Here is a 12,626-nt window from a genome sequence, read left to right as displayed (position 1 = left end):
TAGCAACGACAATAAAACCATGACTGGTACACACAGAAAAGTTCTTCACATATATATTTTTTTGCACCGTGAAATGTGCAGTTGCATAACTCATCTAGTAAAGATGCTGTAAGGAAAAAGGTTTGAGTTTGTTTCCAGTTCATTCCTCTCTGCTCTTTTCTCTTTTTTTTTTTTGTGCTCTTCGAGCTTGGCTAAACCCGCTCCTTATTTAGACTTTTATTAAAACTGATTTAGACTTCTTAAAGCTTTCACTTTTAATGGACATACATGCACATTTTAGCCTAGATATCTACAGACCATGTAAACTCTGCTTAGACGTCTTTTGTGATAAAGTTAATTATTTTCCATAATGTCATGATGAAAATTTAACCTTCATATATTTTAGATTCATTGCACACTAACTGAAATATTTCAGGTCTTTTATTGTCTTAATACGGATGATTTTGGCATACAGCTCATGAAAACCCAAAATTCCTTGGTCGGGAATCCTCTTGCAGAAATGACTGCATCAATGCGGCGTAGCATGGAGGCAATCAGCCTGTGGCACTGCTGAGGTCTTATGGAGGCCCAGGATGCTTCGATAGCGGCCTTTAGCTCATCCAGAGTGTTGGGTCTTGAGTCTCTCAATGTTCTCTTCACAATATCCCACAGATTCTCTATGGGGTTCAGGTCAGGAGAGTTGGCAGGCCAATTGAGCACAGTGATACCATGGTCAGTAAACCATTTACCAGTGGTTTTGGCACTGTGAGCAGGTGTCAGGATCGTACTGAAAAATGAAATCTTCATCTCCATAAAGCTTTTCAGCAGATGGAAGCATGAAGTGCTCCAAAATCTCCTGATAGCTAGCTGCATTGACCCTGCCCTTGATAAAACACAGTGGACCAACACCAGCAGCTGACACGACACCCCAGACCATCACTGACTGTGGGTACTTGACACTGGACTTCTGGCATTTTGGCATTTCCTTCTCCCCAGTCTTCCTCCAGACTCTGGCACCTTGATTTCTGAATGACATGCAGAATTTGCTTTCATCCGAAAAAAGTACTTTGGACCACTGAGCAACAGTCCATTGCTGCTTCTCTGTAGCCCAGGTCAGGCGCTTCTGCCGCTGTTTCTGGTTCAAAAGTGGCTTGACCTGGGGAATGCGGCACCTGTAGCCCATTTCCTGCACACGCCTGTGCACGGTGGCTCTGGATGTTTCTACTCCACACTCAGTCCACTGCTTCTGCAGGTCCCCCAAGGTCTGGAATCAGCCCTTCTCCACAATCTTCCTCAGGGTCCGGTCACCTCTTCTCGTTGTGCAGCGTTTTCTGCCACACTTTTTCCTTCCCACAGACTTCCTACTGAGGTGCCTTGATACAGCACTCTGGGAACAGCCTATTCGTTCAGAAATTTCTTTCTGTGTCTTACCCTCTTGCTTGAGGGTGTCAATAGTGGCCTTCTGGACAGCAGTCAGGTCGGCAGTCTTACCCATGATTGGGGTTTTGAGTGATGAACCAGGCTGGGAGTTTTAAAGGCCTCAGGAATCTTTTGCAGGTGTTTAGAGTTAACTCGTTGATTCAGATGATTAGGTTCATAGCTCGTTTAGAGACCCTTTTAATGATATGCTAATTTTGTGAGATAGGAATTTTGGGTTTTCATGAGCTGTATGCCAAAATCATCCGTATTAAGACAATAAAAGACCTGAAATGTTTCAGTTAGTGTGCAATGAATCTAAAATATATGAATGTTAAATTTTCATCATGACATTATGGAAAATAATGAACTTTATCACAATATGCTAATATTTTGAGAAGGACCTGTATGTCAAGTGTTTGAGAGAAAAGTTTAGAAATTATTTCTAAAAATCTCATTTTTTTACATCATAAAAACATGACATATTGAAGAGGGTGAGTGGACGTTTGAGAGCCACTGAATAGTCATGCATCCACTTGTTGACATTTTGCATGATGGTTTTATGTCTCATGGTGTTAATTATCCACATTTCTGGAGATTAAGATAGTTTTTTTATTTCAACATTTTGTCATTATTTTTTTATTTACTTGAAACTGCATGTAATGCTGTGATGTTGACTTTTATACATTTTGTTGATTTATGTCTTTAATTTTGCACCTCTTAATTTTCTGGTAAAAACCCCAGGTGCCTCTTGACCTTCCATAAATTGGTGAAATTCAGCTTTCACTGTTAATTTGAACTTGCCATCCTGTTCCTTTATTTGATAAATAACCACTTGCTCCATACTGAAGTGCAGGTGAAGAAGCTAGCAAAATGTTCATTCCATGAACCGAATAACCTCAGATTTTCCATCCCATCCCATCCATCTACTCAAACCCTCACCAAGTTGTCCGTTTAATGGAACATCGAAGCGAACGTGTTGTATGTGCATGTGAGGGATTAAGGTGAGCCTATTACAAGCAGTGGAGCCCTGCATGCTGTCACTGTCTGCAGTACATGGGCTCTTGTAGATTGCACATAAGAAGGAGAAGACTCAGGCCAGCTGGATGAGAAGTTAAAGAGGGAGAGGTAGACAGAGAGAGGACTGTGGCTGTAAGGTGATAAATTTCCACAACAGAAGTAAACATCTGCTGCCAAGTACCTCTATTGGTACTACAACTCTCAAGAGAGAGGCAATAACCAGTGATAAGGTCAGCTGATTCCCACATCCTGAGCAATGGTTTCAGGTTCGGCAGACCACTTAATCTTTTTGAGGCAGACTGTTAGATGAAAGTTGTTGAGGAAAAACTGCCTCATTACTCAGTCTCCTAAAAAAGTTTCATTTATTAGCTCCACATTAAATTAGCTGTAATATTTAGCTAACTTTAAAGCATGCAATGCTTATAAGCAGACAGACATTTTTTATACAGTGCCTTGCAAAAATAATCATTCTAATTGACCTTTTGGTAAATTGACAAAACCTATAAATACTTTCAAGTCATCCAAGTCACTTTCTCAAGTAACATTCACCTATCTGCTGTCACAAATGCTCACACCTACACTGGGGATGAGGCAGAGGGCACCCAGCCCTCTGCCTTTGTGGAGTGCAAAACTAATTCTCAAACATGAGCTGTGGATCTCTGCAGCTCCTCCAGAGTTACCATGGGCCTCAACCAAACATATCAGGCCTTTACACAACAGCTATATATCTGTGTCTAATCTGACTTCTAAAGGGAATTGACTGCTGTGGATTTTATTTGGTGGTATCAGAGTAAAGGGGGCTGAACACAAACGCACAGCACACTTTCAGATTTGTATTTCTTAAACTTTGATCATTATTCTGTGTAGGTCTTATCACATAAAATCCTAATAAGATACAATAAAGCTTGTTGATGCAGTTTAATGAAAATAAAAACATGAATGAACTCTTCAAGGCACTGTGTTTATTATTTTGCTTAGTTTTTAAGGATTCCTAAATGGACCTTGGCTGCATGTTTTGTAGTGTGTGTATGAAAATGGTGAAGTTGAACAAGTTAAAATTAAGGAAATATAAAATCTACCAGTAACAGTAGAAACAACCCTTATTCCCCTCTGTTTGGGAGCCTTAGGAGTTGTTTGGCTTTGAAAATAATAATAAAAAATATTCCCCTGAACCCGGTGATGGGCTGTAAGCAGAAAAAAAGAAAAGCTCTTAAAGAGTTTCAGAAAGTGTGAAGAGATATGGATTAAAACCACTTTAATGTTGCAATAAGGTCTGGATCCTTGAGAGGAATGTATATCCACAGGGTAGACAAATAAAGGAGGAAAACTGCTCTGTGGTCCACTCAAGGAGGTTTCATGACCTTGCAGCTGATTTAGAAGCAGGTCCAGCTTTCATCGCCTCGCCGTCCTTCTCTCCTGAAGACACTGAGCCAACATCCAGCTGTCACAAAGCATCAGACAATGCAGGGCTGCACACTGAGCACCAGATGATGTTGTACAATAGCCCACTCTGCGTGCCCACACAGTGGAACTGCCTCAGGCGATTAAAACAGTGCTAGGCTGCAGAACATGATGTCTCCTGTGTGTCTCTGTGTGTGTGACTCAATCTGCAGACAATCCTGGTGGGAGACAGTGGCGTGGGCAAGACCTCCCTGCTGGTTCAGTTTGACCAGGGCAAGTTTATCCCAGGGGTCGTTCACCTCCACCGTGGGCATTGGCTTTACTGTAAGTTCACCCCACCCATCCACCCACCACACTCACACACACACTCCCACTGTCTGTGCTATTGCTGCTTCCTGTTGTGGTGTTGTCTTCAGCCCAGTGAGAAGGACATGTCACTCCACTGGGCTGTTTGTACTTAAGTCGTGACATAACCGAACGCCCGAGCAGATCCTCTCTGACGCCCTCAGTGTGGAAGCATGAATCAGTGGTGCTCTCCTGAGTGGGATGCTACTTTTCCTTTCCTCACTGCATTCATTACGATCCTAGCAGTTTGAGAAGAATGATTATGGTCAACGATCTCAGTGCTGAGATTAAATTACTGGGAAGAGAGCGCAGCTAATGAATGTCACAGAGCTGAGCTGCTTGCTAACGGAGATGTGTAACAAAGTTGTGGCAGACGGGGCTGATCTTATGCTTTGTGACAGGTTTTAGGTGGGAGATGATGGGGGAGGGACACTAAGACACAGTGAGGCAGAGTCAGGCAAGCAGTAGAGGTGTGGGGGTTTATTTAAGGAGTGATTAATCTACTGCGACACTGAATAATCTGTGACCGTCACAAAAAAAAATGGGAAAGAATCAGTAAGGAGCTGTGAAATTGGTTTGCCATTTTACATTAGCATATGTTTATTCATATACAGTAAGTGCATGTGTGATTCAAGGTTTGTGAAAGAGAGAGAGCTCTGCAGGTAATAAGATGTGTTTAATCCAGTTGGAGCTGAAGTGTGAATAAGACTTTACGTGCTTATTGTAGAGTCATCATTGTAGAGTGCTATTTTTGACTATTAAAGCACACAAAATATGGAATCTCATGCATGGCTGATCCATGGTTATGTTTTTTAACGTGTTAAGTCTCTGCATGGTGATGAACGTCTATGACCGTACACCACCACCAGGACCCTGATGTCAACTGAGAAGGGCTTGTGCCTAAATCAAGGCATAAGACTAAAGGGTACAGAGCTTTGGAGCTGCAGCCCCAATGCTCTGGAACTCTTTGCCCTTTTGTCTATGTTCTGGTTTCATCTGGAGAGTGGGTCAGTGTTAGGTTTTGCAGTGGCAGCAGAAGAAGGCACTTTCCCATCTCTGATTCCCTGACATGATTATGAAACTTTAGATCTTATTTTGTATGTTAACACCTTGTTGATTTGACACCCTTTTACATATTTATTCATGTACTTTGGGGGCCTCTAGGCCAGCAAGGAGCCCCTACGCAGCCACACATTCTGCTTGTGCCTTGGTCTGGCTCTGCTTCTGCTCCCCTTTTAAAGAAAGTGTTTGTCATTGTGCTCATCGCAGAGATGGAGCAGGGAGTCAAGATCTCATATGTGTGAAGGAGTGAATGTATGTCAGTTATGCAACTTCAATAATCTCTGCTCCTGTGTCATTAACACAAAAAGAAGCAGCAGGGCCGAGCTCAATTTGTGGCAGTGGCAGGCAGAACTGCCACCGGAACTGCCACAGAGTGCCAGGGGATGCCACAGAGTGCCAGAGGATGTCACAGAGTGCCAGAGGATGTCACAGGGTGCCAGAGCATGTCACATGGTGCCAGAGGATGCCACAGAGTGCCAGGGGATGTCACAGGGTGACAGAGCCTGCCACAGGGTGCCAGAGGATGCCACAGGGTGCCAGTGGATGCCACAGAGCGCCAGGGGATGCCACAGGGTGCCAGGGGATGCCACAGGGTGCCAGAGGATGCCACAGAGTGCCAGAGGATGCCACAGGGTGCCAGGGGATGCCACAGAGTGCCAGAGGATGCCACAGAGTGCCAGAGGATGCCACAGGGTGCCAGAGGATGCCACAGGGTGCCAGAGGATGCCACAGGGTGCCAGGGGATGCCACAGGGTGCCAGGGGATGCCACATGGTGCCAGAGGATGCCACAGGGTGCCAGGGGATGCCACAGAGTGCCACAGGGTGCCAGAGGATGCCACAGGGTGCTAGAGGATGCCACAGGGTGCCAGAGGATGCCACAGGGTGCCAGGGGATGCCACAGGGTGCCAGGGGATGCCACATGGTGCCAGAGGATGCCACAGGGTGCCAGAGGATGCCACAGGGTGCCAGAGGATGCCACAGGGTGCCAGGGGATGCCACAGGGTGCCAGGGGATGCCACATGGTGCCAGAGGATGCCACAGGGTGCCAGAGGATGCCACAGGGTGCCAGAGGATGCCACAGGGTGCCAGAGGATGCCACAGGGTGCCAGGGGATGCCACAGGGTGCCAGGGGATGCCACATGGTGCCAGAGGATGCCACAGGGTGCCAGAGGATGCCACAGGGTGCCAGAGGATGCCACATGGTGCCAGAGGATGCCACATGGTGCCAGAGGATGCCACAGGGTGCCAGAGGATGCCACAGGGTGCCAGAGGATGCCACAGGGTGCCAGGGGATGCCACAGGGTGCCAGGGGATGCCACAGGGCGCCAGAGGATGCCACAGGGTGTCAGGGGATGCCAGAGAGACAAGACTGATAGGTCATTCTCCATGTATTGTTCGAAGCTCTAACCTGTTACTCAGTTGTTAGCTGCAGACAATGATGCAGTTATTGGTTGTTTCTTAACCAACATTCTAACCTAAATTCAAAGTCACTTCTATTTTTAATAGAAAAATATTGACAGACATACTTTTTTGATCTCTTTTGCTCAATGGTCCATAGCTCTGTTTCATTCTGCTTAGTTTGTTTTTGGCACTTGAATTACTTCTTCTCTGCTTGTATTCATGCTTTATGATAGTTTTAGATCAGTTCGCGAAATACAACATAACCCCATAGTTCACGAAAGGATTAATTAACAGTAAGATACAAACTTATCATAGTATAATTTTCTGTATGTCATTTTTGGTCTAGGCTACAAAAACTTGCTGCAGTTAATAATGTACTAAGAACACATGATGCACCCTAGACAACGGCCCCCATGCCAGTGTGTAGGGTGTCTGTAAATTAGGGTGTGCGAGCGCAACTGCAAAACATAGAAACAGATAAAAGATGTTTTTTGACTGACAGAATAAAGTACATTTATTTGGCAAATGAGTTAAGGTTTTATTTCTGGATATGCTGGTGGGATCAATTTGAAATGGTTGCCAGATATGTTTGAATGCTGAATCCTGTTTAAAGTTTCAGTGAAAACTTACTATGCGGTATGATGCTTGTTTACACAAGGGAGGTAAGAAATAGTTGTAATACACACAAAATGTAATATATAATGCTCAGAAAAATAAAGGGAACACTCATAACACATCCTAGATCTGAATGAATGAAATATTCTCATTGAATACTTTGTTCTGTACAAAGTTGAATGTGCTGACAACAAACGCACACATAAATCATAAATGGAAATCAAATTTATTAACCAATGGAGGCCTGGATTTGGAGTCACACACAAAATTAAAGTAGAAAAACACACTACAGGCTGATCCAACTTTGATGTAATGTCCTTAAAACAAGTCAAAATGAGGCTCAGTATTGTGTGTGTGGCCTCCACGTGTCTGTATGACCTCCCTACAACGCCTGGGCATGCTCCTGATGAGACGGTGGATGGTCTCCTGAGGGATCTCCTCCCAGACCTGGACTAAAGCATCCACCAACTCCTGGACAGTCTGTGGTGCAACGTGACGTTGGTGGATGGAGCGAGACATGATGTCCCAGATGTGCTCAATCGGATTCAGGTCTGGGGAACGGGCGGGCCAGTCCATAACTTCAATGTCTTCATCTTGCAGGAACTGCTGACACACTCCAGCCACACATGAGGTCTAGCATTGTCCTGCATTAGGAGGAACCCAGGGCCAACCGTACCAGCATATGGTCTCACAAGGGGTCTGAGGATCTCATCTCGGTACCTAATGGCAGTCAGGCTACCTCTGGCGAGCACATGGAAGAGATGCCACCCCGCACCATTACTGACCCACTGCCAAACCGGTCATGCTGAAGGATGTTGCAGGCAGCAGATCTCTCTCCACGGTGTCTCCAGACTCTGTCATGTCTGTCACATGTGCTCAGTGTGAACCTGCTTTCATCTGTGAAGAGCACAGGGCGCCAGTGGCGAATTAGCCAATCCTGGTGTTCTCTGGCAAATGCCAAGCGTCCTGCACGGTGTTGGGCTGTGAGCACAACCCCCATTTGTGGACGTCAGGCCCTCATACCATCCTCATGGAGTCAGTTTCTAACCGTTTGTACAGACACATGCACATTTGTGGCCTGCTGGAGGTCATTTTGCAGGGTTCTGGCAGTGCTCCTCCTGTTCCTCCTTGCACAAAGACGGAGGTAGCGGTCCTGCTGCTGAGTTGTTGCCCTCCTTCACGTCTCCTGGTGTACTGGCCTGTCTCCTGGTAGCGCCTCCAGGCTCTGGACACTACGCTGACAGACACAGCAAACCTTCTTGCCACAGCTCGCATTGATGTGCCATCCTGGATGAGCTGCACTACCTGAGCCACTTGTGTGGGTTGTAGAGTCCGTCTCATGCTACCACGAGTGTGAAAGCACCACCAACATTCAAAAGAGACCAAAACATCAGCCAGAAAGCATCGGTACTGAGAAGTGGTCTATGGTCCCCACCTGCAGAACCACTCCTTTATTGAGTGTGTCTTGCTAATCGCCAAAGATTTCCCCCTGTTGTCTATTCCATTTGAACAACAACATGTGAAATTGATTGTCAATCAGTGTTGCTTCCTAAGTGGAGAGTTTGATTTCACAGAAGTTTGATTTACTTGGAGTTATATTGTGTTGTTTAAGTGTCCCCTTTATTTTTTTGAGCAGTATATAAAGGGCTATGTCAAGAATTTATTGTCCAATAACAACTACAAATAAGTTAGATAGCTTAACTGAAAACTGCGTATGTTGTTGCTATCACTGTAAAAGCGGAGGTTTGATTTGTGGATTTTATGCCCCAGAAAGTTGATAAAAACTAACTGGTCTGTGAACATAAATGTAGCTACAGTTTTTAAAAACTGAAAGCCAAATGTTTGTGTATTTACATTTTCATTTAGTCATATTGGCAAATTTATTTCACATTTACATGTGAGTAGTTATTCTGATGTTGATTCATTTCTGGCCTGTGCTGCTGCTCAGTGTATCTTCTGTGAAAAAAAACAACTTGGAAACAGTGGTCACCTTTTAAGAAAGCACCAGAGAGAAGCAATTTATTTTTCTGACAACAATCAAGGTATGATTTTATTGAATGTTATTTAAGTCTCTTATGGGATGTTATTGTTGTCATGTAGAGTATGCAATGCTTTTTTAACAATTCTGTATCTGTTTTTAAGAGACATTTGTGGTGTCCTGCTTCTGTAAGGAAGGCAGACAAGCATTCAGGAGTCACTACCATTGCCCAATGTGCAACTCTCTTGTAATCACACGGTCCTCGAACTTCATCCAATAATATGGGATTGATAGAGCTTTGATTATGTAAAGCAAATATGTTAGTATAAAATTCAGGCTAATACTCTAACAATATTAACAGGTAACAGCATCTACATACTCAATACCCTCAACAAACCGTCTTTTTTTCGCAGGGAAGCAACATGTTGACTGACAGTCAGACTGCAGCTGATTGGTGCCAAAAACAACATTTGAGGGTAGAGTCACACTTCCAAACGTACTTGACATGGGCAACACTGAACAAACTGAAACCCTCGAGGCCATAAAGAACTGGGAGGATGAATACGATGACAGCTCTCCAGCTGAACTTTAAACTATTGTTTTTGAAAAAAGGAGGACTACGAAAAATTCTGCTCAGAAATTATTGATGTACAAAATCTAAACAATTTTGCTGGGTTTGAGGCAGACTAATTAGTCTTTGTGGACACTAAAGAGTATAGCCAAAGTAAATGTACAACAGTGACCCCCATGACATCCTCTGGCACCCTGTTGCATCCTCTGGCACCCTCTGGCAGCTCCTGGCACCCTCTAGCATCCCCTGGCATCCTCTGGCACCCTGTGGCATCCTCTGGCACCCTGTGGCATCCTCTGGCACCTTGTGGCATCCTCTGGCACCCTGTTGCATCCCCTGGCACCCTGTGGCATCCTCTGGCACCTTGTGGCATCCTCTGGCACCTTGTGGCATCCCCTGGCATTCTGTTGCATCCCCTGGCACCCTGTGGCATCCTCTGGCACCTTGTGGCATCCTCTGGCACCCTGTTGCATCCCCTGGCACCCGTGGCATCCTCTGGCACCTTGTGGCATCCTCTGGCACCTTGTGGCATCCCCTGGCACTCTGTGGCATCCTCTGGCAGCCTGTGGCATCCTCTGGCACCCTGTGGCATCCTCTGGCACCCTGTGGAATCCTCTGGCAGCCCGTGGCGTCCTCTGGCATCCTCTGGCACCCTCTGGCACCGTGTGGCATCCTCTGGCACCCTCTGTGGCATCCTCTGGCATCCTCTGGCAGCCCGTGGCATCTTCTGGCACCTTGTGGCATCCTCTGGCAGCCCGTGGCATCCTCTGGCATCCTCTGGCACCCTCTGGCACCGTGTGGCATCCTCTGGCACCCTCTGTGGCATCCTCTGGAACCCTCTGTGGCATCCTCTGGCACCCTGTGGCATCCTCTGGCAGCCCCTGGCGTCCTCTGGCATCCTCTGGCACCCTGTGGCATCCCCTGGCACCCTGTGGCATCCCCTGGCACTCTGTGGCATCCTCTGGCAGCCTGTGGCATCCCCTGGCACTCTGTGGCATCCTCTGGCAGCCTGTGGCATCCTCTCGCAGCCTGTGGCATCCTCTGGCACCCTGTGGCATCCTCTGGCAGCCCATGGCGTCCTCTGGCATCCTCTGGCACCCTCTGGCACCATGTGGCATCCTCTGGCACCCTCTGTGGCATCCTCTGGCACCCTGTGGCATCCTCTGGCACCCTGTGGCGTCCTCTGGCATCCTCTGGGACCCTGTGGCATCCCCTGGCAGCCCGTGGCGTCCTCTGGCATCCTCTGGCACCCTGTGGCATCCTCTGGCACCCTCTGTGGCATCCTCTGGCACCCTGTGGCATCCTCTGGCAGCCCCTGGCGTCCTCTGGCATCCTCTGGCACCCTGTGGCATCCCCTGGCACTCTGTGGCATCCTCTGGCAGCCTGTGGCATCCTCTGGCACCCTGTGGCATCCCCTGGCACTCTGTGGCATCCTCTGGCAGCCTGTGGCATCCTCTGGCAGCCTGTGGCATCCTCTGGCACCCTGTGGCATCCTCTGGCAGGCTGTGGCATCCTCTGGCATCCTGTGGCATCCTCTGGCAGCCCGTGGCATCCTTTGGCACCCTGTGGCATCCTCTGGCAGCCCGTGGCGTCCTCTGGCATCCTCTGGCACCCTGTGGCATCCCCTGGCACTCTGTGGCATCCTCTGGCAGCCTGTGGCATCCCCAGGCACCTTGTGGCATCCCCTGGCACCCTGTGGCATCCTCTGGCAGCCCGTGGCATCCTCTGGCACCCTGTGGCATCCTCTGGCAGCCCGTGGCATCCTCTGGCACCCTGTGGCATCCCCTGGCACCCTGTGGCATCCTCTGGCGGCCCGTGGCATCCTCTGGCACCCTCTGGCACCGTGTGGCATCCCCTGGCACCCTGTGGCATCCTCTGGCAGCCTGTGGCATCCTCTGGCACCCTGTGGCATCCTCTGGCAGCCCGTGGCATCCTCTGGCACCCTCTGGCACCGTGTGGCATCCTCTGGCACCCTCTGGCACCCTGTGATATCCTCTGGCACCCTGTGACATCCTCTGGCACCCTGTGGCACCCTCTGGCACCCTGTGGCACCCTCTGGCACCCTGTGGCATCCTTGTGGCAGCCTCATGGCCTGGGATATCCAGCGTGTTTTTAAGCATTTATTTATAATTTTCTGTGAGTGATAATTCAGAATAGCCGCTCGTGCTCTATAATAAACCGGCTGTTTGTGCAATAAATCTTCGTCATCCTTTCAACACGTCACACATACACATAGTGTATTTATTTTCCATGTCAAGTAAATACAATCACCTTATGTTATGGGTCTAAAGCTGTTTATTAAATAATAATCAATAATGACATCATTATTTAAAGGTAACAGGCTATAACAACAATGACATCCCGTTTGCCGATAATCAGCATCAGCTTCCAAAAAAACAGCGGCAACAGCCGTGGCAAGCATTTACGGCCGGTCTGGCACTTTCTGGCATCCTCGCGGAATCCCCTGCCACCCTGTGGCAGTCAGACTGCCACTGCCACAAATGCTTGCTGTCTCTCAAGAGAAGGCGGAGCAGTTAGATTTCTGATTGTACCGCTAGGGGAAGACAAACAATGCAAGAAAAGATTCATTCATGGTTTTTTTTTTTTGTCTCATTAGGAAATTGAATCTGTGAAACCATTTTAAATATATATGAAGGGAAGAAGTAGAGTAATCGATTATTTGTCTGCTGTGATGTAAAAATGTATAAGAGTGGATGAGAATCACTTTATGGCATAATGCGATCACTTTAATATAGTATGTGCACCTTTGGGTTCAGATGCGCTGACCCCCCTCAGCTCCATGTCAGCCACAAAAGACGCGCTGCAATAAGCGAACA

Source organism: Girardinichthys multiradiatus, chromosome X (assembly GCF_021462225.1).
Source record: "Girardinichthys multiradiatus isolate DD_20200921_A chromosome X, DD_fGirMul_XY1, whole genome shotgun sequence".
NCBI lineage: Eukaryota > Metazoa > Chordata > Actinopteri > Cyprinodontiformes > Goodeidae > Girardinichthys > Girardinichthys multiradiatus.
The sequence above is the reverse complement of the archived record's forward strand: the minus strand, read 5'-3'. Positions refer to the sequence as shown.